General features: G+C 36.5%; 1 long non-coding RNA gene across 1 annotated transcript; it reads right to left on the bottom strand.

Annotated features, from left to right (window-relative positions):
• Window positions 1-292: 292 nt before the first annotated feature.
• On the bottom strand, window positions 293-23,570 carry LOC114027657. The gene is made up of 4 exons (XR_003567280.1): window positions 23,512-23,570; window positions 10,033-10,143; window positions 8,945-9,120; window positions 293-324 (listed from the first exon to the last, which is right to left on the bottom strand). It is a non-coding gene; the product is annotated as an uncharacterized LOC114027657 (long non-coding RNA).
• Window positions 23,571-27,297: the final 3,727 nt, after the last annotated feature.

Consider the following 27,297-nt stretch of genomic DNA (forward strand, 5'->3'; position numbering starts at 1 on the left):
CTCTTCAAAATACAGATCCAGTATTGTTTCCACCATGCTGTTACATCTGCTACACTTCACTAAAATTGGAATGTCTACTGTTCTACCGCAACTGCTCTTTTAATGGTCACCAACTCCTTATCACCGACCATAGTAGTGTTTTTAAAGTTCTCATCCTACATTCTGGGCCATTGACAGTTACCTTGACTTACATCTTGCCACTGGATCCTGATGACTCTGGAGGAGAGTGAGGCTGATGACTTTGCACAGCTCTAGCCCACTGAAATCCAATTCACTTGCAAGTGAAGACATCACCCTCCTGATGTCATTGGTCCTCTTCCAGAACTAAGGCCAAACAACATCAACAATCATACATTATTTGTTACCTCTTAAATAATACTTCCTCTTCTTTACTCTTTACTCTCCTCATTCAACTACCTCTATAACCATTCCTTTGCTAGCTGATCAGTAGACAATGAAATAATAGAAGGTGTGTTAGAGTTGTGAAGGGAATTACGATTTTCATAATAATCAATATGATATATGTAATGAATATACAAATAATTCAGATTTCTCAGGAATTGCCTCTTCTAGCTTGTGAGTTAGACTTGCAATGCAGCTTAAAATTATCAATCAAATCCTTGACAATGCTGCATTCTTGTGCCAATGTACCTTATGTGAAATAAATCAAAGACTGCAGTACCTGCTGTTTCCTCATTCTCAGGTTAGAGATTGGCTCAGTAACATCCTGTTAACAGATTTCAAGCTAGAGGATCTAGGCTAGAATCCTGACTCTCTACTACTTATGGGCCCTTGGGTCACTCTTATCTCCTTCAGTCCTTAATTACTTCAGTTTTAAATTTTCAATGGAAGCATTTTAACCTCAGAAATTAGCAAATGCTACAAATCTGGACTTGATCTATTGTTTTGTTGATGACTTAGATTTAAGAAATTGATTAAAAATGTTAATAATGCAAATTGAACTTAAAAGTATATCCTGTGTGTATTTTTCCCCTGGAGATCTGGTTTTTAAATACCAGCACATCCCTGATTAGATGACCTCTGATTTCTAAATTTATGTTCTTATGTCTGGTCGTGTCAATCCTTGTCTCAAAAGCATTTAATGCCTGATGAATAATAAATCCTTTTGCTGGGATTCATAGCCCTTTACAATTAATCTTGAAAGTTACTTTCAAGATTAATTGTTCATTACTTTGTTTCATGTAATCTCTTTTCCAGCCAAATTGGACTATTCACCATCTCCTATACTTTCCTGCCACCATATTTTCATATTTTTATTCACACCACTCCTACGTCTAAAATTCCCTTCCCATCCCTTCTCTTTCTCTCTCTGTCTCTCTCTGTCTCTGTCTCTCTGTCTCTCTATCTCTATCTGTCTCTCTGTCTCACTCTCTGTCTCTCTGTCTCTCTCTCTCTCCCCCCTCAAAATTTAAGAGCTCTTTGAGGGCAGTGCCCATTTGTTTTTCTTCTTTGCATTCTCCATGGCACAATGTCTATAGTTAAATGCTCGATAAATTCTTGTCAAATAAAGATATTTTATTGTCCCATCCCCAAGTATCAAGATCTAGCAAGGTGACATACAGAACAAAAAATCAGCAGAATCAGAAGTCCTGGCTTCAAATCTTAGTTCTGCTATTTGCTGCCCATATATCTTGGGTACAAGTCACTTATGCTTTCTGGGCCACAGTTTACTCATTTGTAAAGGGGTTCAGAAGAGAATCTTTAAAGTCTCTTCTAGATCTAACTCCACAATCTTATGATTTTTACAGCTTTGTCTTCAGCCAGTGAAGATTTCAGGCCCAGTAATGGTGTGACTAGACCTTTCTTATAAGGAAATTATTTGACTTTCATAATTTTCATACAGTTAATCCAGACTATGTTTTACAATGAGTATAAAAATTTTAGGTTTCCTGTTGTTTGAATGTCATTAAATATACTTGATTACTATTCATTGTGAAATCCAGGACTTTCCAGCTAAGTTATTAGTGTTTTTCCATCCTGGTTGCTTAATTTAACCTCTTTGAGGCTCCGTTCTTCGTCTGTTCAAGGGATATAATAATAGTACCTTTTTCCAGTTCAAAGGATTTATAGCTGGAAGGAATCTAAGATGTTATTCAGTCCAAATCCCTCATTTTACAGATGTTACATGAGGAACAAATGATATAATAAGTGAAAAATACTTTGAAAAATTTAAAATACTGAATAAATTTTCATTGTTGCTGCAGTCATTGTTATAAGTTTGTTACATGCTTGTTTGTTTTTAATCTAAAGTGGCAGATATAAGGCTACCCTCTAATATCATTACCAAATCAATCCCTTCTTCAGAGGTCTAGTTTTTGAAGACTCCATTTTGATGCTGGGATTTCTTCTTTGTTTTTATGACCAGAACTTCCAGTCATACTTCTGCTCCAGAGTAATATTATTAGCTCCCCCACCCCCACCCTGTTACTATTCATTTAACTACATGGAATGACAACACGTAGACACATCCCTTGTAGAGATACTACTTGGTAAATACTTCTTCAGGTACTGCAAGTACCACCTCAGTAACCATAGCTATTGAAGACCCACAAAGAAAATTCTTACCACTAAAATCCTTGGTGCTAACAAATCATTGAGTATAAGAAACTGATATGGTTCTATTAATGGAAATTATATTAAAGAAGATGCCTCCTCATCTGCTTTGCTGTTATGTCCTAAGGAATGGGGGGCCTTTCCATCTGACTTGTAGTGGAACATTACTATATATGCTATCTCCCTCATTACAATGTGATCTCCTTAAAAAGCATCTTTTTAAAAATTTGTATTACCAGCACTTATCATAGCGCTTGGCATAGAGTAAGTGCTTAATAAGTGGGTTTCTCTTCCATTACATTAGAAATCCTAAAGGTGAACTTTATTTCTTCTGTTTTCTCCATTTGCATTTGGTCCACCTTAGCTCATTCAGTGCTGATGGATTGAGTTTCTTTCAGGCATTCTTTCTCTTAAGTCATCAAGCCTAACAGCAAAGCTATACGGCAATAAGCATTATTCCCATTCAATCTGCTGGTTATCTCCCTGGCTTCAGTGTCAGTGATCCTTTCTAGTCATTTAATGCCAAGAATGACTCAGGTAACAATGATGAAATTGTTCCAGAAAATATGCATGGCAGTCCAGGTTTTACAGTCAATTCTTTCTCTTGCTTGCCAGTGAAATCAAATGTTCTTCATATCTCATTCCTTTATTGACTTCACACTTATTTAGATATTGCCTTCTTTTGCTACTGTTGTAGTTACAGTAGGATTGTAAAAGAATGAAAACCAGTTCTCAAATATTTAATTATTAGATTGCTTTTATTCATACCTTCAGTGGAAAGTTGTTCAAGTGTATTTTTAATAATCTGGTATTATATATCAGATTTATTGAAGATGGAATGAAAATTGCCTCCAACCCCCAGGCATGATTTTTATTGATATTTTGAAGGGGGAGAAATAAGGAAGGAGAACAGCTGTTCTAAATAATAGTAATCATAATAGCCTTTTCAAAAATCAACCCATCTTCAATGCCATCGGTCAGAGGAAGAAAATGTTAAAGTAGAGACAACTGCCAGGGTGATATCCAGTGGGGAATTTCTGTACCTTAGGACTGGCAAAAGCTCTGAAACATTGGCAAATTGAGTTTAGGTGACACTGCTGATTAGGTTAGAACTCCAGTCAGTATGATCTACAAAGGATAGAAAGAGGAGAATAATATTGCAGGCTGGCCCTACTCAAAATTATTGTCAAGATCAGCTTGACACAGAAGACAGTGGATGAGTTGGCACCTCGCTGTGTTCTGGTATCACAAGAAGTCAAATTACCCTGGAACAATTTGAAAATATCTGTACCCCACACACTGGAAATTTTTCAGTAAAGATGCTAATAAGTGCAGATGACTAATAAGACAGGCAAACCACAAATGTAAATTAAATGAATTGAAAACATGAATACACTACTATGCATCATCAGTATTATATCAAAACAAAATTGAAAATCGATCTCACTATGTATAGGCGAGTGCCTTAGACTGCCTTTTGTAAATTGTACCCTCAGGATGAGGTCACACAATAATTCATTACTGACCAGTGAAAGGCAATCATTAAAAGAAATCACTAAGTCTAGATTAGAAAAAAGAAATAAAATTGAGGAACTACTAAAATCTGAAGAGAGAAATGTTGAAGATCCTCAGGTTATGGAAAATTTTCACCTAGTGTTCACTCCAGAGATTATACAGATGAAATGAAATAGATTACAGATTACAAAATGAAACAAATTATAATACCAGTACTGAACTCTCAAATTATTTTGATAAGGAAATAGGCAAACTTAGACTGGAATTCAAAAAGAACTAATGTAATATTCTCTTAATTGCTCTCTCTACTTCAGGTTTTTCTCCTCTTCAATCAATTCTCCACACAACTGTTGAGGTGATTTCCCTACAATTCACAACTGACCATGTCACTCCCCTACTTAACAAATTCTAATGCAAGAGTTCTTAGCATTTGTTGGTGTCTTGGACATCTCAGACGTTCTAGTGAAGCTTATAGATCCATCCTCAGAATATATTTTTACATCATAATTTTAGTGAAAATAAAGGTATATTTTCCATCCAAGTTCACAAACCCTATGAAATCTATTCAGGTACCCCTTGAGGGAGTCCATAGGCCCCAAGTTAAGAACCCCAACTCTAGTTGTTTTCTATTGACTCTAAAATGAAATATTTTTTCATCCTTTAATTTTTATTTCATATTTTCTATCTTTTTTATCTCAACGTTTAAAAGTTTTTGAATATGTCCAGAGACTGTTATGGTAGCTACGAAGGTCTGTCAGGAGCTCCGGATTACTAGCAAATTAGAATCTGGCAATCCATTGCCTTAGGTACCACCCTAGTCAGCATGAGACAACTACTCCTAAGAGTTGAAGAAATAAAGGGGTTAGCATAAGGTCTCAGGCTGTTCCTCCTCGAAACCATTGTGATTATCCACTTGGCAAAGAGAGGTTAGAAGAAGAGTTATTTTACGTGTTCTGGTGCCATAAGATAATTATATATACTGGAACAAATAAAAAATGCCAGTTCTTTATCTCCTGGAAATGCTTCTGAAAAGATGGTTTTGACCACTAGTAAAATACAAGTAATAACATGATGATAGCTAGCATTTATATAGTGTTCTAAGGTTTGTACACTACTTTACATATGTTATCACATTTTATCCTCACAAAATCCTAAGAGGTAGATGCTCTTATTATCACCATTTTACAGATGAGGAAGTTAAGACAAAGAGAGATTGAGTAACTTGCCAGGGTCACTAGCTAGTAAGTAAATATCTGAAGCAGAATTTGAGTTCAGGTCCTCTTACTCCAAGTCCAGCATTCTGCTCTATGCCAACTAGTTACTCACACATGAAACAGACTTAATACATAAATACTTTTGTTATATACTAGTACTATAGTATAGTAAAAGTGGGAACTGAACTCACCAGATATAAAAGAGAGATTTATGCTATTCTTTGCCAAAGACATATATAGTCATCAAAAATCCATACAAAAACAATGAAACCACAGGCCTTTTCACCCTAAGACAACTATAGAATGATTATTATCAATACTTCCTCACCAAAAAGGGAAAGAAAAGATTGTTGGAAATTTTCAGAACAAATGTGAAAGAAAATATGAAACTCCAACAAAAATATTTTTGAATGACTAGAAATCACTTCACCAAACAATAGTAAAAGCTAAAAATATCTATGTGTCATTAGGTGTATTTAATATAACCAAAAGTAGTTTATCTCCAGATCTAACATATGGCACAATTAAGAAATGGATGAAATCAAAGAACTCTCTATTGAGAGAGAGAGACAGAGAGAGGTGTAGATATATGGAAATATGGATAAGTCATAGACCTTGTTCTCAAGTACCTTATAGTCTAATACAATGGAAAGGCATGAATGCATAGAACTGTGATGTAAGAGAGATTGAGATAAATGCAAAGGAAAGATTCAATCAAAACACTTTAAGATTTTTTTAGGATAGAGTATTTACTTTCATTTAGGAAAAGATAGTACCTGAGTTAAGTCTTTAATGATTGACTTGCTCTCATGCTATATTATTAATATTTGGAATTATTTTTAAAAAAAGATCAATTTCTATCCTGTGTGTGCAGGTATGTGAATATGTTTGCAACCGACTGTGAGGGAATTAGATCACTATTTATAGGTTGTCCAGGACTATAGGAATAAATGAACCCACCCATCCTCCAGTGTGTCTTATTCTGTAGGGAACTGGGAAAACACAAAAGAGTTCAGGAGAGCAACAAAAGAAGGAGGAGATCTCGGCTGGAAATCAGTTTATTTTGTAATTCATAAAGGGATAAGTGTACTCTGGGGCCTAAAGTTTAACTTGAACCATTGCCTGGAACAGTTCCAGTTTAAATACATAAAGATTGAGTCCTTGGAAAATTCTGCCTGAACACATCTAAGGAGCTGCCTTTATTAGCCATCTTTGTTTAGCTTCCTATACATATACTAAGGTTATTTGTTGTTTCAATGGCCACTATTATACTCCATTTTGAAATTTTTAAGCTTTTCACTCCCCAAAGTAGACAGACACATGATCATAGTAGAAAGCATCCATTACTAAAAATGTATATTTTGGCTTTGAGAGTTAAGCCACACTTAATATCCCAGGTGGGAAACTGGGTACCCCAAAGTGATTCCTATCCTAAGCTCTATCTGGCTCCTCAAACACACCACTCCCTGTCTCAGTTAATTCTGTCTCTGCCTCCTGGTCCCCTTCATTAAAAAGAAGGCACTGTTCCTTCACTCCTGGAAGCCTTCCCTTTGCAATTTTGATTTGGGGCTTTGATGAGAATAATATTTGGTTTGTTATGTGAGTCTAAGTCCTTTGCTGTCCATATCATGTGAAAATTTCTGCTCATGAGGACTCCAACTCCTAAAGTGTACTGGAAAGGGTTTTTTGTATGTTTGGTTGTTTTGAATTGGAACTGGGATTGGGAACTCTCAATGAAGAAATTCAATGCAGATTAGCACCTACTCCACAGTTTAGTCTTAGACAGTTGTCTGGGGCATTCTGAGGTTAAGTGATCAGTGTCATTCAGCCAATCCTGTGAAAGGTGGGGTTTGATCCTAGGTCTTCTTGACTTCAAAGTCAGCTCTCTCTCTACTAGACCATGTCTCTCACAAGAAAGGATGGACAGGACAGATTGGGAATGAGATTTGCCAGAGATGTTCAAGGAACCTGATCCAAAACATACCTGACATTGTATCCTGGGTTCAGATTCCATGCACCCACCAGTACCTTTTGATAAATGAAATCTTTGGTGGTTTTCTGATATTTAGGGATTACTTCCCCCCTCAAAAAGTAGCCTAATGAAGACATCTTTCAAAGAACCAACCCACAGAGACATGTGCCGCTAGGTGACTCAGGGGATAGAGTGCCAGGCCTGGAGACAAGAGAACAGAGTTCAAATCAAATCTCAACATTTACTGGCTGTTTTACCATGAGCAAATCACTTAACCTCTGTCTCCCTCAGTTTCCTCAACTATAAAATGGAGATAATAATGGCATTTACTTCTCAGGATTGTCTTGAGGATAAAATGACATAATATATGGAAAGCACTTAGTACAGTGCCTGGTAGATAGTAGATGCTATATAAATGTTAGTTGTTATTGTTGTTGTCACTGTTCTTGCTCTTGTTATACGGTGTCAGCTAAGTTTCAAAGAATTTTGCAATTATCATCATCTTCAAAATGTATTTATTAGACATCAAATTGTCTTGCCCCAGTACAAGACAAAGAGGCCACATAGTCAGTCTCCAATCTAGGACAGAGATTCTTTCTGTGGGGTCCCTAAACTTAAAAAAAAAGGATACCTATATTTAAATGTAATTAACTTCCTTTTCATTTCTGTGTATTTTATTTTATGCCTTTAAAATATTATTATGAGAAGGGATCCATGAGCTTCACCAAACTGACACAGGGGTCCGTGATCAAAAGGAAAAAAGAAGTAATAACCATGATTTAGGAGTTTGTCATCTATATGACAGATCCAGTGATACAGATAAAGGAATTCAAGACATACAAAATTGCTTGAATTTTTTTTCAGAAATTTTATCTTTCTCAAAAAGCTATTTCAAGGATATACACAGTTGAAATGGAAATATAGCCTTACTCCTTCCATATCAATCCACTCTTCTGAGTTTTACCTTTTTCTTAACTCCTCTTTCTTTTTCCTCCCTCCTCTATCTCATTACTCATTGGTATTAACTTTATGCTTCACTCTATTATCTCTAAGTTGTTAGCAATAATAATTCTGTCTACTAAATCTAAATTATTAGAAACTCTCAATCAAGGCTATTTGAGGCAGCCGAGTATAGCAGACAGAATGGTGTCTTTAGAGTCACAGAAGCACAAAATCCCAGAACTTGAAAGGATTTCAGAGGTCAACTAATCTAACCTAAACTTGAACCAAAATTCTCTTTGCAACCTACACAACAGCTGATAATTCAGCTTTTGCTTAAAGAACAAGAAAGAGGATGAACAAATAACCTCTGAAGGTAGTCAATTCCACACTTAGACAGTTCTCATTGTTAAGAGGTTTCTCCTTATTTTAAGTCTAAGTCTGCAACTTCTAATTGCTTCTACTTTTGTCCTTTTGGAGCCAAGCCCCAAGGAGATGGGCATGCAAAACCCTTATTTCACATGATATCTCAATTCATATGTTTTGGTTTTTTTTTGCAAGGCAACAGGGTGAAATGACTTGCCCAGGGTCACAAAGATGGTAAGTGTCAAGTGTCTGAGGCCAGATTTGAAGACAAGTCTTCCTGAATCCAGGGCTGGTGCTCTATCCACTGTGCCATCTAGCTTCCCCCATCTCAATTCATATTTGAAGATAGATATTATAACCTTACCTCTCTTTCCTAAGTCTTCTCTTCTCCAGGCTAAAAATCTTTAGTTCCTTAAGCCAGTCCTCACATTGAATGATTTCAAAGCCATCTTGGTCACCTTCCTCTGGATATTCTTCAGCTCATTAGTATCCTTCTTAAAAGTCAATGCCCATGGCTGAACACAATTCACCAAATGTGGTCTGAAAAAGGCAAGTTAAATGGGACTATTGTAGCCTTAATGTTGGACTCTGTGTGTCTGTAAAACAACCTAAAAATCACATGAAGCTTTTGACCTTCATATCATGGCTCTAGGTATTTTTTAGAACTGATGTCTAATTGTATCTCCTACATCATGTTTATACGAGATTGGTTTTCTAACCCAAATCTAAGACTTTTCCTCAGTTGTTGTTAAACTCCATCTTTTTAGATGTAATGTAAGAGACAACTTAAAAGCTGTTTGATTCCCTAGAAACATCCTTAATAGCATTGCGACACTTTATTTTTCTTCCTGATTCCTTAGATATAAAATGAAAGGATTGAATGAGTTCTCTGAGGTCTCTCCCAGCCTCTAATTCCTATGAGTCCTATGATCCTAAATGTTAAAATAAAAAGAGTAAATCAGTGTATAACTAGTTAACCAACATCAGATATATGTTGTACTAAATGCAATTTGGGGCAAAAGTAAAAACAAAATGTTAGGGTAGAAAGAAATAGGAGAGAACATCTGTGAGAATTCTGTCCCCAAGGAAGCTATCTGCTCTAAGCTGATCAATAAAGAAAAGCTTCCTGAAGGAGATGGGCTTTTAGCAATAGTTTAAATTGTAGATTTAAATTTAATTTAAATTTAAACTAAATGTAGATATTAAATTTACCCTTCCAAAGGGGTCTACAACACATACACACACACACACACACACACACACGCACACACACACACAAATTTAAATTTTTCTATATTAAGGAGAAGGACAAGGAACATCTTATCTTGCCCTCCTATCCTTCAACACATTTAGTTCCACAGTACAAAGGGCCAGTTTAGGAATACCTTCCTATAAGATTGGATTATGCTTGTTTTTAATATGTTTCCTTTGAGAGTAGTGGGAAGGGATTACCTGGAATGGAGATGGGTCTTTGATGGTGTTGGAGAATTCCAGCAAAGGAGATTTTAAAATTGTTCAGATGAAGGATGGCTGGGGCTGTTGAAGCTGAGTGATATGAAATAGCTGGATATAGAAGACAGAGAAAACCAAAGAAAAGTTGCATCATTTTATAAGATACATAAAATCTTAATGACAGGAATTTATGGGATTATAGGATTTCAAGATGAAAGGGAACTAGTCTGTAATTTAACACACAGAGAAATGGAATCCTAATGAAGTTCATTCTTCCAGTATCAGACATTAAGCCAATGCAAGAATTTAATCCGAGCCTCTAGTGCAATATTTTTCCAATATATTATCATATTGTTCAAATTTATAACTAATCATTAAAACTATAGGAACATAACTTACAGATGACCTTGGAAATCACATAATCCAACACTCCCTTTTTATAAATGAAGAAATTTCAACCCAGGGAGATTAAGGGACTCATTCAAGTGGCAGAGTAAGGATTTGAACTCAGGACCTTTGATTCCAAATCCAACACTCTTTTCCCTGAACCACACTACCTCTAATTTGATAAAGACAGAAAGGTTAAAAAAACACAATATAAGACATAATTTCCTTCCCAACTCTGAGTTTTATTTTCAATATTCTAATTTATCATTGGTTTTCATCACTGATGGCTTGACTCAGGCTATATCAGAAGAAATGAGGGATTATATAAAATCACTTTGTCACTTCCTCACTACAGGGGATTGTAAAGATTTTGATGTTCTACAGTTTGTAAAATTCAGTTTCAAAATCTGGGAAGCTGTGATAGATTTCTTGTTTTGTGTAATCTTTGGGCCATGTCAGAAAACATGAAATATAAGCCACTTTTTAAGCTATGTCAATATTAATGAAGATGATGGTTGATATTTTGCAGAGAATTAAGGTTTCAAACTCAGAGGGTGAGAAAATATAGATGTTTTGGCATATACAATGCTGAATTCGCAAAGTAATAGATCATTTCCCTACTCCATTTTTATTTGAGTCAATATTGCCTAATTATGTCTACATAGTAATATTGATGGATGTAAGGAAGTATGGGTATAGAGAGAGGAAAACTGAATGTGAAGTTGGAATACCTGAGTTCAAGTAGAGATAGCATCATTTATGAGCTTTTCAGACTTTGAGCTAGTCATTTCCCTTCACTGGACATCCATTTCTCCTTTTTTTATTATTATTAGGTGATCTCTATGGTCCCTTCGAGTTCTGTCTCTTGATTAAAACAAAAATAAAACCAGAGTCCCCAGTCCATTAGCATAATCAGGGAGGTAGGGAAGTTAAATTATGAAAGCAAGAAGCCAATTCCTGCTAACAGCCTTAATGTTGCATCAGGCTTCTGTACACTCTGGTGAAGCCTACCGGCAATCTGTAAGAACAGACAGAGTCCAAGCTTCCAGGAAAACGGTGATCCTATACAGTGGTTAGAACCCGAATGCACTGAAATGGCTGAAGAGTTAGGTGGAAAAAGTGGGGTGGGGACGCTCATAATGGCAAAACACCGCAGTTCAAAAGAGTATGGGTCCTTGGTTGCAGGGGTGTTGTGAGGTATAAGTAAGATAATGCAAATAAAGCACTTTGCAAAAATGTCAGTTTTCAGTAAGAGTATTAACAACAACAGCAGCAGCCTAGAGTCACCATGCCTCTAATCTGGTGATGACTTCATGCTCTGAGCCTTCTACTGCACTCCTGCTGAGCTGAAGCAATGTTTATAGAGCAATGCTGGGATATGCTGATAAATATTTTAAAATAGGCCTCTCTGTGAGGAAAAAAACGTATTCACACACACTTGTAAATTTAATCTGCATTATTAACATTTTCTTAATTAAGTCTAGACAAGAAACAAAACCATAAATTAATCCCTGATTTGCAGCAATTGCTGACTTCTGAGCAGCTGATTAGAGCTGACTCCAGCACCCCCCTGCCTGGTTGAATTTCCTAGTGTATCTATATTTGTATTTCCTTCTCTTAAGTGTGTAATTGGGGGAAAAAAATACCAATATCTTAGGTTGTCTGAAGTCTTGTATTTTGTAAAAGGACTAAATAATGATGGCCCTGAATCACAAGATCAGTACCAAATGAATCAATGACAACACCTTCTGAGGTCTTTCCTTGTTCTTTCAGGTATGTTTGATTTGTGATCTTGACTTTCTGCTAAACATCTTAAAAAAGAAGCATTTTTTAAAAGAGTTGCAGTAAGATGACTGAATTATTTAATCTCTCTGAGCCTCATGGTCCACGTCTGTAAAACTGAGATCATGATACCTGTTATACCTACCTCGCAGAATTGTTTGTCTCAAATAAGGTAAGATATGCAAAGAACTTTGCAAACATTAAAACATGTCATCTACTATTATATGTCCATCATCCCTTTATCACCTCAAACCAACTAGAGATGTGCCAAGTGATATAAAAGGACAAGAGCTACTTAAAGGTTTCATAAATCTCCCCACAGAAAAACCAGAAGAGAAACCAAGGAAATGAGTAAGCAAGGGAATACAATGAATACAATAATACAATGAAGAAATTCTATGACAGGAAACAATGGCAAGAAAACTCTCCCAGAGACAATTCGGCAATAAGGACAACTCCGTGTAGTCAATAGAAATCTGGCTTTTTAGTCAGGAAGACCAGAGCTCAAGTCACACCTCTAACATCTAAGATGTTTAACTGTGTGCCATTTCAATAACAGGCACTTCTAAGTTAAAGAACAGCTAGTGATATGTACTAATACAAGAAGGTAGTTAAGTGGTTCAGTGGATAGAGCACTGGCTTGGAGTAAGGAAGATCTGAGTTCAAACATGACCTCAGATACTTACCAGCTGTGTGACACTGGGCAAGTCACTTAACCCTGTTTGCCTCAGTTTCCTCATCTGTAAAATGAGCTGGAGAAGGAAATGGCAAAGCACTCTAGTTATCTTTGCCAAAAACAAACAAACAAACAAAAACCAAAACAAAACAAAACACAAATGGGGTCAAGAAAAGTCAAACATGCTGGAAAGGACTCAACAACAAAAACATTGATACAAGAAGTTTATTCATCAGGAGTTCCCTGTGTGAAGTAAAGTCCAGATTGGACAAAAACAAACAAACAAAAAACCCCCTTAAAGACCCTTATTTAGAACTCGAGAAAAGAGAATAGAATTTCCACGTGAACCCTGAATAGTTAGAAAATCGCAAATTGAAGGAACATATGAGACTTTAAGATTGAAAAGGAGAAATGATGACTCAGTTGAAAAACACTAACAAAGCAATATATATGCTTTAAAAATACTGGAAGAGACAGACTTTAAAAATATGATGATATAATTAGAATCATTAAAACAATGTTGAAAGATAGCAAGAATGATAGTACATGAGAGGTCTTTAAAATAAAAATAAACATTGACCTGCAAGACACGGCTTATGGAGATAATATAAGAATTCTAGACCATAAAAAAATAAACAAGACATATCCTTAAAGAAAAATTAAATAATGCTATCTTAAATAATGAATGGGTCAAGGGACAGATAATAGAAAAAAATAATTACATTAAAGAAAAGAAAATCATAACAATGAGAACACACACCAAAATTCACAGGATACAGCTAATGTAACTCTTAGAGAAAAAATGTATATCTATGAAAACTTATGTCAACAAAACAGATAAATAGAAGATGTATGACTTTGACATATAAATACACAAGTTAGAAAACCAAAAGATTAATTCCCAAACAAGCTCAAAAGCAGAAATTTGGAAATTCCATTGAAATTGAAACCAAACTATTTAGCTAGCTTTTTGAAAAGATCAAGAAAATTGATTATTAATTAATTTAATTTATAAAAGGAACAGGAAAACCAAATTACCAAGATAAAAGATGAGTACCCATCAAAATGAAAAGGAAATAAATTTATCGTAAACTATTTTATTCATTTTATGCCAAGAAACTTAAAACCTAAATGAAATGAATGTTTTATTTTTGAAAGATAAAGTATCTATATCAACCAAATAGGAAATAAGAATTTCAAAAAACCTGGTCCCAGAAAGAGAAATCCCAAAGAAAAAAATGTTATTTATCAAACATTCAAAAAACAAATAACACCTATGCTCCATAAACTGTTTGCAAAAATAGAGAGTGATGAAATCTTGGCAAACTCCATAAGGAAGACAGTGGTAATCCCAAAGCCCAAACCAGGGAGAAGATAAGCAAAGGAACAATTCTAAGACCAATAATATTACTAACGATTTTTACTTATTTGGATTCATAATTTTACTCACATAGGAAAATCTGGATGAGAAAATTCTCTTTACAAATGCTGTATGGCAGCTGTTCTGGAAATTATAGTAGCAGAAAGTTGCAAGTAGCACTCACTGAGAAGTCCAATGACTTGCCAAAGGTGAAAAGCAGGATTCAGACATTCCTAATGCTTAGATTTGCTCTCTACCCAATATACCACTCTATTTCTCATCATCAATAAATATTGATGTGGAAATATAAATAAAATATTAGCAAAGAGGAAAGAGGAAAAAACAATTTATTTTAAAAATTAACAACTATAGTCAAAAGAGATTTATAGGAATAATGCTAGGGTGATGCTTTATTAGGGCAACCCAAATCATAATTAACTATATTAAGGAAAAATAATTAATAAAAATATGTGGTTATATTGATAAATTCAGAAAAAAAAGTTTCATTAAAATAGACACTTCATTAATGTTAAAATGCTAGAAGGCATAGGAGTAAAAAGACATTTCCATAATATAAGCAGAAATACCCTCTAAACCCAAATCTATAATCATTTGGAATAGAGAATCACTGGGAAGCTTTCCCAACCCAAATCAGGGATAAGGAAGCATCATCACTATTTTCATGATAACCAAAAGATAAAAAAATGTCAGGGGATATAACGGGGCACAGAAAGGCGGCCTTTGTACTCCTACATTTCAAACTATGCCTTAAAACTAAAATTATCAAATCTATCTGCTATATTTTAAAAATAATTTTCATTTGTACAAAGGGACACTTAGATAACTGTGCATGTGTCTTCTAAAAAAATCTATGTAGTAGGAAATAAAAAATCAGAAAAGTGGATTAATGGGACTTCCAGGAGCCAAGATGGCAGAGTAAGCAGTAAGTCACTCTCACTCTTTCTTATTGACCTTGAAAAAAAAAACAGAAAATATAGCCCCAGGAAAAATCCTGGAACCACTAAGCCAGCAGAAAGATGGGGTGCAGCAGTCCTTTAGCCTGGGAAGCTTGAGGGATTAACGGGAAAGGTCTCTCTTCCTCTGGTGGAAGGGGAGCAGTACAGGACGGGAGGCATCCCAGCAAGCCAGAGGCAAGCCCCACCTCAGCAAACCAGCAGGAGATCCTGAACCCCAGGGTGGTGGAGCAGGCAAGCACCAACACCAGGACCCCCAATCCCTCCCATCCTCCAACCTCCCCATCCGTGCCTTGGCATATTCAAGGAAACCAGCAGAACCACCACAAGCACTGGAGGGCAAGCATCTATCAAATTGGCTAACGTGACAAAACAGGAAAATGGTAAATGTTGGAGAAGATGTGGAAAAATTGGAATACTAATGCATTGTTGGCAGAGTTGTGAACTGATTCAAGCATTCTGAAGGACAATTTGGAACTATGCCTGAAGGGCTATAAAACTGTGCATACCCTTTGGCCCAGAAATACCACTTTAGGTCTGTATCCCAAAGAGATCACACAAAGGGGAAAAGTACTCACATATACAAAACTATTTATAGTAACTCTTTTTGTGGTGGCAAAGAATTGGAAATTGAGGGGATGCCCATCAATTGGGGAAAGGTTGAACAAATGGTGGTATATGAATGTAATGGAGTACTATTGTTCCATAAGAAATGATGAACACCTGGATTTCAGACAAATCTAGAAATACTTACATGAACTGATGCTGAGTGAAATAAGCAGAACCAGGAGAACGCTGTACACTACAACAACAACATTATGAGATGACTAAATTTGATAGACATCTCTTCTCAGCAATGCAAGGATCTAAGACAACTCCAAAAGACTCATGATGGAAAATGCTATCCACATCCTGAAAAAGAACTATGGATTCTGAATGCAGATCAAAGAATCTCATTCTCTCTCTCTCTCTCTCTCTCTCTCTCTCTCTCTCTCTCTCTCTCTCTTCCCCCCTCTTTTGTTTCTTCTTTCTTGTGGTTCTTTCCATCCATTCTAATTCTTCTTTACAACATGACTAATGTGAAAATATGTTTATTAGGAATGTATATGTAGACCCTATATAAGATTGCATGCTGTATTGGAAAGGAGGGAGGGGAGGGAGGGGGAGAAAATTTAGCACTCAAAATCTTTGAAAGTGAATGTTGAAAACTAAACAATTTTAAAAAGCCATCTTTGCAATCATCAGTCCTCAGGAAGAGTTATTTGGCATCATTTCAGCTCACATAGCATGGTGAAAAATGACAAGTGTATCAGGAGGGAAACAGTCTCCCCAGAGAGGCTACCCCTGGGGTTATTTGGACTATTTTTCAATTGGAGATAATCAGTAGTGATTAAATTTATTTTGGGGAGACATGTGACATCATGGTGTAGAGGATAGTGTGCTGAATTTGGAGTCAGGCACCCTGACTCCAAATTTCCCATCAGATACTTCCTAATTGTGTAATCATAGGCTACTCACTTCATCCAAGAGGGCTGTAGTTTCTTAATCTATGGAACAGAATGATAACATGTGTGCTACTATAGTACTATGAGGAAAATATTATTCAAATCTTAAATTTACACATAAATGTCAGTTATTAAGAGGTAAAAATACATATTTATAAGCACAACTTTGAAGAATATATAGTAGCCATTTACATTTTATAGTACTTTAATGTTTGCGACGTTACATATATTATCTCATTTAATCCTCTCAATCACTCTATGAGATAGGTGCTATTGTTATTCCCATTTTACAGTTGAAGGATCTTCAGCAGGAAAGTTAAGTGAATTGTGCTGGGCCATTCTCTATGAAATCCTTACTCTGGTCCCATAGGTGTATGTAGGTGATCCTGGGTTCTTAAAGACTATTCCAATGAAGAGCAAATATCAGTAACGTCCATCAAGGTCAAAAGACCTCAGTCTCAGAACACATATACATCTGACCATATTGGAACGGGAAGAAGAAAGGAATGGAATAAGTTTACAGAGTTCCTTGCTTTTTATTTTTCTTCTTTCCCTTTTTCCTCCTCTTCCTTCTCTCCCTTCTTCAGGCTGAAAAAACAGGGGAGGGGTGAGTGTCCTTGTGTCCTTGTTGTGGCCACTTCTCCATAGAATCAGAGAAACCCTAATGGATCCTTCACAAGAACAAAGAAGAGGGCCACACAAGAGTATTCTGAGAGCATTTGCCTTTGGTTCGTTTCTGGTGGAGGCCTAGTCATGCACTCTGAGCTAGTGTTTACATTTTATCTCAATGTTACTCAATTCACAGATAATTTGCCTCTGTGCTTTTCTCTGTACAAACCACAACATTTGGTTCTATTGAGTGAGAAAGAATAATATTTCAGCTTTGTAGTGAAAATAGTTCAGTGATAGTTCATCCTAACGCCAGAACAGAATATTAGCTCCTATGATCAACTGATTGACTCTTGGGGGTATATTTTGTATTTAATTTCCTCTTCTTTCTTCATTAGAATTCCAGATTTCAGATTTAAAGCTTGACACAGTCAGCACAGAAAGGAATGCAATTAATCAAATGATTTCTTTGATATATTCAAAGTGGCATCCAAATACAAGTCATCTTTTTTATTTTAACTCAATATGTAGATGTTTAAGCCTAGACACATCATACACCTATAAACTACTAAGGCCAGAAGAGGCTTTGGAGATTATCTAGTGTAGCCAAACTCTTATTAATAAGTGAACTAGAGCACCAACGGGGGAAGTGACATGCCCAAGGTCATCCACCTAATTCATGGAAGAGCTGGTCTTCTAGGCCAAAGTTCTCTCATTCCTCATTTATTACTCTGAGATGCCATACTACATTTGCCATATCACACTGCCTCCTTAGGCTTGGAGCTAAAACATTTAGATTGTTTTGGTGAATAGGGCCTTCTCCTCCCAACCTGGAATACCTTCAACCTATCCAGCTGCATGTCCTGATCTTTCTTCACCACCTAATCTCACATTAACAAGAACTTCTTTCCTTGAACTCTAGAAATTAATCAGAGCAAGGTAGAGAAGAGACAGTAGGGGTGCCAACAGATAAGATCTGGGTAAAGGCACATAGGGATGCACTGCAGGGAAATTCAGGAAGCCCAACTCATCCCTACCTTCTCCTCATTCAGTAGCACACATAATAAGAGAATAGCTCAATATGTTTATTCTAGGCATGAAACACTTTCTAGTGTTGGAGAACTGGTGTTTTAAAAACTGTCTCCAAAATTCAATGGTATAAATAGATGACCTTTAGAAACCTAATCGTCCCTAGTACAAGCAGTGCCAAAACATTGATTTCTATAAACTTTGACCATTATTAAGTAATTATTTCTTATCCACTGTGGCGTACATTTTTTCCAGATTCTTCCCACATTACTACTGATACTAATAGTTCTATTTCCACAAAATGTATGTGCATCTCTGTGATGTCAGGATTAGATTCAATAAAAAGTGAATTACTTATTCTTTGATGAATTATTTGGGACCTGACATGCGTAAAGAAAAATGTTTGTTTCATTCCTTTTTTTATTAAACCTCCCAATGTTTGCTCATGGAATTATCTCTCTATAATACGTGGTGTCTCCTTATCTGATCAGGCCCTGAAACCACTGCATATTAATGTGACATCCGTTTGCATGGTCCTGGAGAGCTTCTAGCTTTGGTGCCATTGTGGCTTCTTCTAAGTGAGTATACTTCCCATTAGGAGACATTTGAAAAATATGTTTCTTTTCTTTATCTTCCTAAAGTAAGCATGCAAATGTTTTCTAGATGCTTTTAATTTAAACCTCATAAATATAGTAGGGCCATAATTTTGAGTTTGCCACCCTAGTGGCAAACTAGTTTGCTGTCCCTACTGACGGAAGGACTTGGGTATAATTTCAGCATTTCATCTCATAAAATCTTTCTAATTCGGGTTCCCAACCGACGGAATCCCTGGGAACATCAGAATTTGACTCTTTTGCTCTTCCCAAAGAGTCCTCAGTTTCCCTGCAAGCATTCAGGATAACAAAAGGACAAAAGACATTTGTAGCTCCATGCCACATTGTTCCTCTGCCCTCCTTTTCTCATTCTCATTTCTGTGTTTCTTTGATCTTTCTCTTACTCTTTAGGACTCTATCACTCTGTTAACCCTTTAACGTCCTGATCTAGAACCACTTGCCTCCTTTCAGAGTGCATATGGGCCTAACAATTTTCCTTACAGGCATTTCTCTAGGTCCTCATACAGCGTACGGTTTCAGTATCAATCTGACACCAGCATTTTTACTCCAGAGAGGGAAGAGCTGTGCGAACTCTGGGTAGATCCCTCTTTGGATTCCATGCGTGATCAAGTATCTCTATTTCCATCTGCCTCTGGCTTGCTGCAGGTCTGTTCAGTGTACTCTCTTCATCTGTTAGTCCCTCCTGGGGACTGTATGGTCACTCATATGAAAGCAAGTCTTCTCTTGTGCATGGCACCCTGAGAATTTTCTATGCATTGGGGATGGGGAGGGTAAGAAGAAAGAAAGGCAGGTGTTACCTGACTCCTCTTGGAGTTTCCTGCTATGTTGTTTTAAATGGAAAACCATTGTAAACTAAGAGGAAGTAAGCTTTTGAAAGGCAAGGGACTGTGATCACATTCATGCATTTGTCTGATTAGGACAAAGTCATATAGTGTTAACTCAAACTCTTATAGTGGGTAGTGAGAACTGTGCCCCGAGTCAGGAAGATGAGTTTAAATGTGGCCTCAGATACTCACTGAGCTCAAGTCACAAAACCTGTTTGCCTTAATTTCCTCAGCCATAAAATGAGGATAATGATGATGATGATGATGATGATAACCCCACCTTGTAAGGTTGTTGTGAGAATCAAATGAGATTTTGCAAAGTGCTTAGCATATTCCCTGACACTATATAAATGTTTATACACTACCTCCCCTTATAGTGTTTTATACTTTACAAAATACTTTATTTATAATAACGCTTTGAACTAGATGGAACAAGTATTATTACTTTCTGCCCCATTTTGCACAGAAGTGATATGAGGCTCATAAAGTTCACAGTCCTGGGAATTGGTAGACTTATAACTTTTTTTTAAAACCATGACTTCCTTGGGAGGTGGGGGAAAAGTGTTTTCTCTCTTTGTTGCTTCTCCTCAGCCCTCACTTCATGCTGTATAAGCAAAAGTTGGATTCATTGATAATTTCTTTGAAACCATTCTTTTTTAAAAAATGGCCAAAACTATGTATTTTGAAACAAAACTTAAATAATTATGTGGGGTGGGGGTCATAAAGGTGTTAAGAGGGAGATCCTTCAGCTTGTATATGCTGCCATCTATCTATTCCTTGAGCAAAAATTTATTCTTGGCTAAATTCTGATTGGCTATTTAGGACAACCAGACTGAAGGCTTGTAGAAGTCATAAAATGGTTCTAAATCTTTCAATTAAATTAAAATTAATTTCTCATTCAGCCCATGTTATGGGTCTAACACTGTTCTAGGGTTTCATTTGACTTTGCATATGGGAGGGTGTGGCTGATTTCTGTTGGATACCAAGAAATGCCCTTCCCATCCTGGCCCCACCTTCTCCTCTTCCCTCCTTAATAAGCAAAATTACCAACTCTACTCTAGTACTACTTTTTATAGGCTTGTAGTCATGTATCCCTTTCATAATGAGTCCAGCTCCTTCTGAGCAGGAGAAAGACTTATTCAATCTCATGGAGTGCTGAAGTCCAATGCTTGGGGATTTCTTTGACAAAAACAAACAAATCAAAAATCCAAGAAGTGGCCACCACCAAATCCATTATGAAGCTGCTAAAAAAAAAATATAGAAGTGTTTGTACAACCTCTGAAGTGTCCTTATCAATCCTGACCAAGCCCATTCAGTCTTTTTCCTGTAACACAGAATCCTTGTACCATTTGCTAACTAACACCAAAGAAAGTCATTCTATTCAATCTGTTTCCTATAGCATGTTGCAACATATTTATTTGAGTCATTAGTGGGGGGTGGGGTGGGGAGAGGAGAAAAATTTGCTAGTTTTTTATTCAGGGAATGTTTCCACTGAATGTGTTTGAGTTTCTTTCCCTGAATGTCTGTCTTGTGAAGTCATTTGGCTTAGGGCTTCCGTAGGTCACGGGGTGCATATAGTAAAACTATGAGAGAGCAGATAAAGCCAGTTCAAACACTTCTGGCTCTGTGTTGCATTAAACAAAGGAACAGGGCGATACTGTATTTTTGAAGAATGGAGGACTATTAGATATTCTCAGCTTTGAAAAATGCCTGTTTGCAGCCAGGGGAAAAGGCTTTGGTGCATCAGGTACAAATGAATTATGATTTAAAGTGCTGACATTCAAATACAGAAAAAGCCTCCAAATTCTCACTCTTATTTTTTGTAAACACTAAAGAGCAGTAGGTCAGTGCCAAGAAGGACAAACATACTGGGTACTAACTGGAGGTCTTCCAGTGTTTGCACTAAATTCCATTCCCCAGTGCCTGAGTCTCTTTCTAGGCTTAATGGCCTTGAATTGTCTGTTCCATGGCTGTGCTCAGATGAGTTGATGTAGAAAAGTTGACCCCTATTCCTTCTGTTGAGTCTTGACTGAAACGGGATCCACTGGGAGGTAGTGTATAAATTTGGATCACGATGAGTTGAGTCCTGACAGAAAACTTGGCCAGACTCAAAGCAAAGGCCTTCAGAACTGTGGGGAGAAGCCTCTTTTAATCCTCTGCATGGACTGAATCTTGACATGAAAAGGAACACGCCTTTCCCAAATGCTTTTCCAAAACATCGCCTGAGAGAAACACAACTTAAAAAAGAAGCTGACTTTTGGCTGGAATATATTAGGTGACATGTACTCATAACGCTTGTAATCAGAAACAGTTGTCATCTTAGTGAAATAAAAAAAAAAAAACTCAGGAGAGAATTGTGTTGCACATTGTCAAGAAACTTTTAAAGCTGCCTTCATCTCTAACAACAGGTAAACACTTATAATAGCCCATATGCTGAAGAGGCAAGAGCATGGTCTTAATTCTAAGTTCTGTAAACATCAATAAAACATATTAAAATAAAAAAAACAAAAATTCAGTTGTGTAATAAATTATAATGATAGGAAAAGCAAAGAGATGAAAAAATGCAATGAGTAAGGAAGTAGGAAAATCAAAAAGGACCCTTGAGCTTATTTAGGAATCAAGTTTATCCACATGCACTATGATTCTGTTACCAGCAGAAAGAAGTTTTCTGATGCAGCAGGAGAAGCCTAGAAGCTGAGGGATCTAAGAATCACTCTGATTGATTAGAAGAAAATGCTGTCACAATAGTGGGTTCATTCTCATTGGCCCAGTCAGAGTCTTAGGCCATATCTACACAATCTTAGAGGAAATGTGGTATAATGGGTAGAACAACAGGAATTAAAGACAAGAAAATCTAGGTCCTACTTTAGACTCTTACTAGCTATGACCCTTCTTGTGCTTCATCTGTAAAATGAGATAATCTAGCTCTAAATCTATGATTATATAATCTGAAGAAGGGGAATAATATTAGCATCTAATTTGCAAAGTTGTTATGAATATCAAATGAGATAATGACAACATAGATAAGATACTGGGCTTGAAGCAGGAAGACCTGGGTTGAAATACTACTCAGACATTTATTGGATGTGTGATCTTGGACAAATCACTTCACTGCCCTGTGCCTCAGTTTTCTTATCTGTAAAATGACTGAGTTAGAGTCAGTGACTCCTAAGCTCTCTCTTAGTTCTATATTTATGATCTTATTATAAAGTACTTTGCAAACCTTGTGTTGGATAAATCTGAGTTATTACTACTATTAGAATTTTTATTACATTTGTAGTTATCATCTGTAACCTGGTAGATTCTAAATGTCAGCCACTTTACCAACAGATCATTTGATTTCAAATTGAATTTACTGTGTGGTCACCCAATTCACCTGTTCATTCAATCTAAAAAGTATTTGTTGTAAAACACAGGATTTAAGTTTTATCATTTGCCTACCAGTAGAGTAATAGAGGCTGCAGACTTTTGTTGCATAAAGGACGGAGTCAGTGCCAGAGTTTAGGACAAGAGAAGCCCTCTTGCTTCCTGCTTTAAGAGACATGGTCCCAGACCCACTTCAGGAAGAAATTTAGGGATAAAGGGAATAGACTTCTCTAATACGTGCCTAATTTCCAACTTGCCTCCCTAGAGACTATCAGGAATTTCCCTTCCAGTTATATTGAAGGCTGAAGCTGGAAATCAGGGACATGTTGAGGAGCCAGCTTTCCCTTACATACCTGCCTTCCAAAGTCTGCTTTCTTCCCCAGAAGAGGATCTGGAACTGACTAAGTCTTCCCTAGAGTCAGAAACAAAGAAGGCCTCTCTTCACCCAGGCTCTCAAGCCAACTTCACCCCTCATGCAAACACAGAGTATTGTGAAAACTTCCTCTCCACCAATGAGGAGAGTCTTATGCAAATAGTCCAGGCTTAATTAAGTACTAGTGCCTAGCAGCGTGTCAAGTTTTGTGGTGGATACAAAAGTATAAAATATACCAGTGGCTCTCAATTTTTTTATAAACTCATGGAAAACATGAGCCACAGAAATTATGGCAACAGTGGTTTCCCAGGAATTAAGACCTCGAGATCCATTACTCAGTCTCAGGAATTTTTCTGCTTTTCTTTCTTTGTCCCCCTTACTCTCTTCTTTCTTTACTTTCCCAAGACTCACATCTGAGAAAGTGGCCTTGCATTTCCCAGGATAGAGGTGCTATTGTGATTTTCCTGGAGTCAAGCCAGAGATATCAGGCAACTAACTCCAAAGGGGACGGAGGATGGGGAATGTAGAAGTGTGAGGGAGAGGGAGGAGTTTAACAACAAATCCAGTGACACCAGAGGCATACTCCTTCAGTACTGCAATGCATAGGTCCTAGCCTCCAGCAAGCTGTATCTTTTGGGACACAGGGCATGTTTGTGGTAGAAATAGAGAGCTATAAAATACATACTGGTGTCTGTACTTTGTCATTAGAGATCCTCTTTGTATGTTACTGAACGATAGCTTACCTTTAATAGGTAGCTTACGTGCTGCAGCCACCATACCTTCTTTAGCTCTGCCCCACCTCCAGTATCTATTTCCTATTGTTCCTTCAAGGGTGTTTCATTGCTGAGCAAGGTCTATGAGATCTGTATAGTCTCTTAGTCTTGATACATGGCCAGTCCTGGCAGTGAGAACTGAAGTTATGAAGTTTATTCCTCTTTCCAGTTTCTATGTCCTGTTATAGTACAACTGAGAAAGTTAAAGGCTAATAGATTACTCACAATATAAAACAGCATATTATAAAGCCATAGTCCCATCTAATCCTATTATGGTAATGTAATGGTTAATGAAACTTTGTAATGCGTACAATCTTTCAGCTCTCTAAACTAATTTTGAGAAAAAGAAAATCTTTTCAATGTCTTTGTTTCAAAATATCATCAGAGATTATTTTGCTTTCAAGTGTGCACAGATTTTCATAGAATATTAAATGTACAATTTACACACTGGAGTTATTTCACCCAAATTGCTGCCGCTCTTTTTGGTTATATTATTACAGATTTAGTGGGCTGAAAATCATTGTACTGGGCTTATCTTAAATTTGTTCGAGTTAGCATTTTTTAAATGGGCCTTCTACCCTTAGACTAAACAATTTATTTGAAATGTTCCCAGTTTTTCTAGCCGTTTTTTTTCCTTTTAACTAGTTTTCCCTTAAAAGATGACATTCTTATTTTCAAAACAGGGAAAAATTGTTCAATAGAATTTTTTAAATGTCATTTAAGTCTTTACTCTCCACAGATTTTCATGAGGAAAATAAAAAGCACCTACTCTCTGTAGAGTGCCATAGTAAAAAAAAAAAAAAACAAACTGCAGGCATATAACAGAAATGGAAGACTCATTGGCTACCCTCCAGGTGTTTCTAGTCTTTTGAGGGCAGCAATATGTAAGTACAAGAAAGAACATGAAAACTATAATTGTAAGATGTTACCAAGGAGCACAAAAAATTGATAATGAATAAAAGAAAGGCCCTAGTATAAGAAGTCACTGACCCTTTCCTTATAGAATTCTTTATATCTCTCATCATCTTTAACCTTGATTCTTCTAACAACCATTAATTGGTCTCTCTGCTTCTAGTATCTCCCATTGCTAATATATCCTTTAAACAGCTGCCAGTCTGATATTCTGAAAATAAATGAAACAAATAATAAATGAAAATAAATTGTCATTTATTTTATTTTTTTCCAATTATATGTAAAGAAAATTTTTAAAATAAAATTCAGAGCTCCAAATTTTCTCCCTCTCCTACCTCTTCCCTAAGAGAGTAAGTAATTTGATATAATGAACTGAGTGATTTATGAAGTTTTTGTGCTCAAAATCTATGATCCTATGATCTCTTACATAAGGAAGGGTAAGATAAGTGCAAAAGGAAGGTCTTGGTAAAGTTCTGTGAGAGAGGGGTCACTTTTTCCTGGAGATGGAGAAAGCAGGGATATGCTACTAAATGCTTAACACCTTGTTGTCTGGGAAGAGTGGGGCAGGGAGGGGAATGTGCACATGACATAATTTTAAGTTTAATCTATATTATTAACATATTCTCCATCACTTTCCTAAGTATAGAAAATCAACAAAACAATAAAGCCCTGATTTGTAGCACATGTTGATTTCCAAGGTGCAAATGATAGAATTGAAAAATTAAACAATATATTCTCCAGAGCCTGTAAAAGCTGGCTTCAGTAAAACCACTGCAGTGAATTTGAGGGAGCTATGGCAGAGAAATGGCACTTGAACTGGGCCTTGAATGAAGAGACAGAACACCAGCCAAGATTATGGGCAGAGGAAGGGCACACCAAAATGAAAACATTAATTGGCCAAGTCAGAAAAACAGATCAACTCAGTCAAAAGCACAGAAAAGAGTACCCTTTATTATTACAGAAGCCAGTTCCAGTTAGCCACAATTGTTGCATGCTCCCCCGTACCCAGTGCTCTGTCTAATATGTCTTTTTCCTGGCAACAAAGATGTGGTGGAGAAAAAAAAGACTTTTTCTCACATTCACATGTTACTATCTTCATTCCAACTTCTTTATTTCTTATTTTACCTTTAAGCACTTCTATTTCAATGGGAAAAAAAAAATAATCCCTAGAGCCTGCTTCTTTGCATACTCCTTGTGAGTGATGAGAGCTTTTATGCTGTGGCTAAAATTCACTGTAAGAAATAGCTCTGAGCTGTAGGATAATTACTAATTATTATTCACAGCTTCATAAATACTGAAAGGTAAATATTTGGCTCTTGACATGAAGAGCACAAAACCCTCCTGAAAAGTTACACAGAATTGTTTTGTGCTAAGTAGTTAAAATAGATGATTTTGTTTTGATAGTACTTATTATTATGCAGATTTACAGTTAAACACCTCAAGTTCTTAATTAGTAACTCTCCCCTTATAAGAAAATTTAGCAGGCTAAAACATTCACATATTTCTTAAGCAAAAATCTATTTAACAATTTCAAATCAAATGGTAGTCTACCTTTTGAAAAAGACAGTATATCCCTGAATTATTTTGCTTTTCTTTCTTCCTTTTCTTTCTCAGTCTCAATTCTAGACAAGGATTTTAATTTAGCCTGGAGTGCCAGGGATTTATGATTGAGCATTGTGATTTCTATTAAAAATGAAGACAAAGAAGGCAAACCATCACTTTGAGAGCAATGATTAGTTTGTGAAGCAGCAGAATATGGGAAATTCAGTAGTCTAAAGAGGTATGTCAAATGGCTCTGTGTAGTAATCATATGACTGTTCTTTCCTCCATTGTAATGGGGCTCAATTTTCTTTGGCCTTCGTTGCTAGGAAACTCACACTTATAGAATCAAAAGTGGCCTTACTGTTATTGTTGGTGACTCCATGGACTCTAGAATGAACTAGGCATGTCTTACAGCCTTCATCGTTAACTGTTGATTAACTGAGGCATGTAGTGTTACTCATTTGCATTGGAGATACTCTTTAAAACTCAAGGGATGATTCAATTCAGTTGCAAATTCCTTCTAGGAAAATCCATTAACC

The sequence above is a fragment of the Vombatus ursinus genome, unplaced genomic scaffold (assembly GCF_900497805.2).
Source record: "Vombatus ursinus unplaced genomic scaffold, bare-nosed wombat genome assembly UNPS02014863.1, whole genome shotgun sequence".
NCBI lineage: Eukaryota > Metazoa > Chordata > Mammalia > Diprotodontia > Vombatidae > Vombatus > Vombatus ursinus.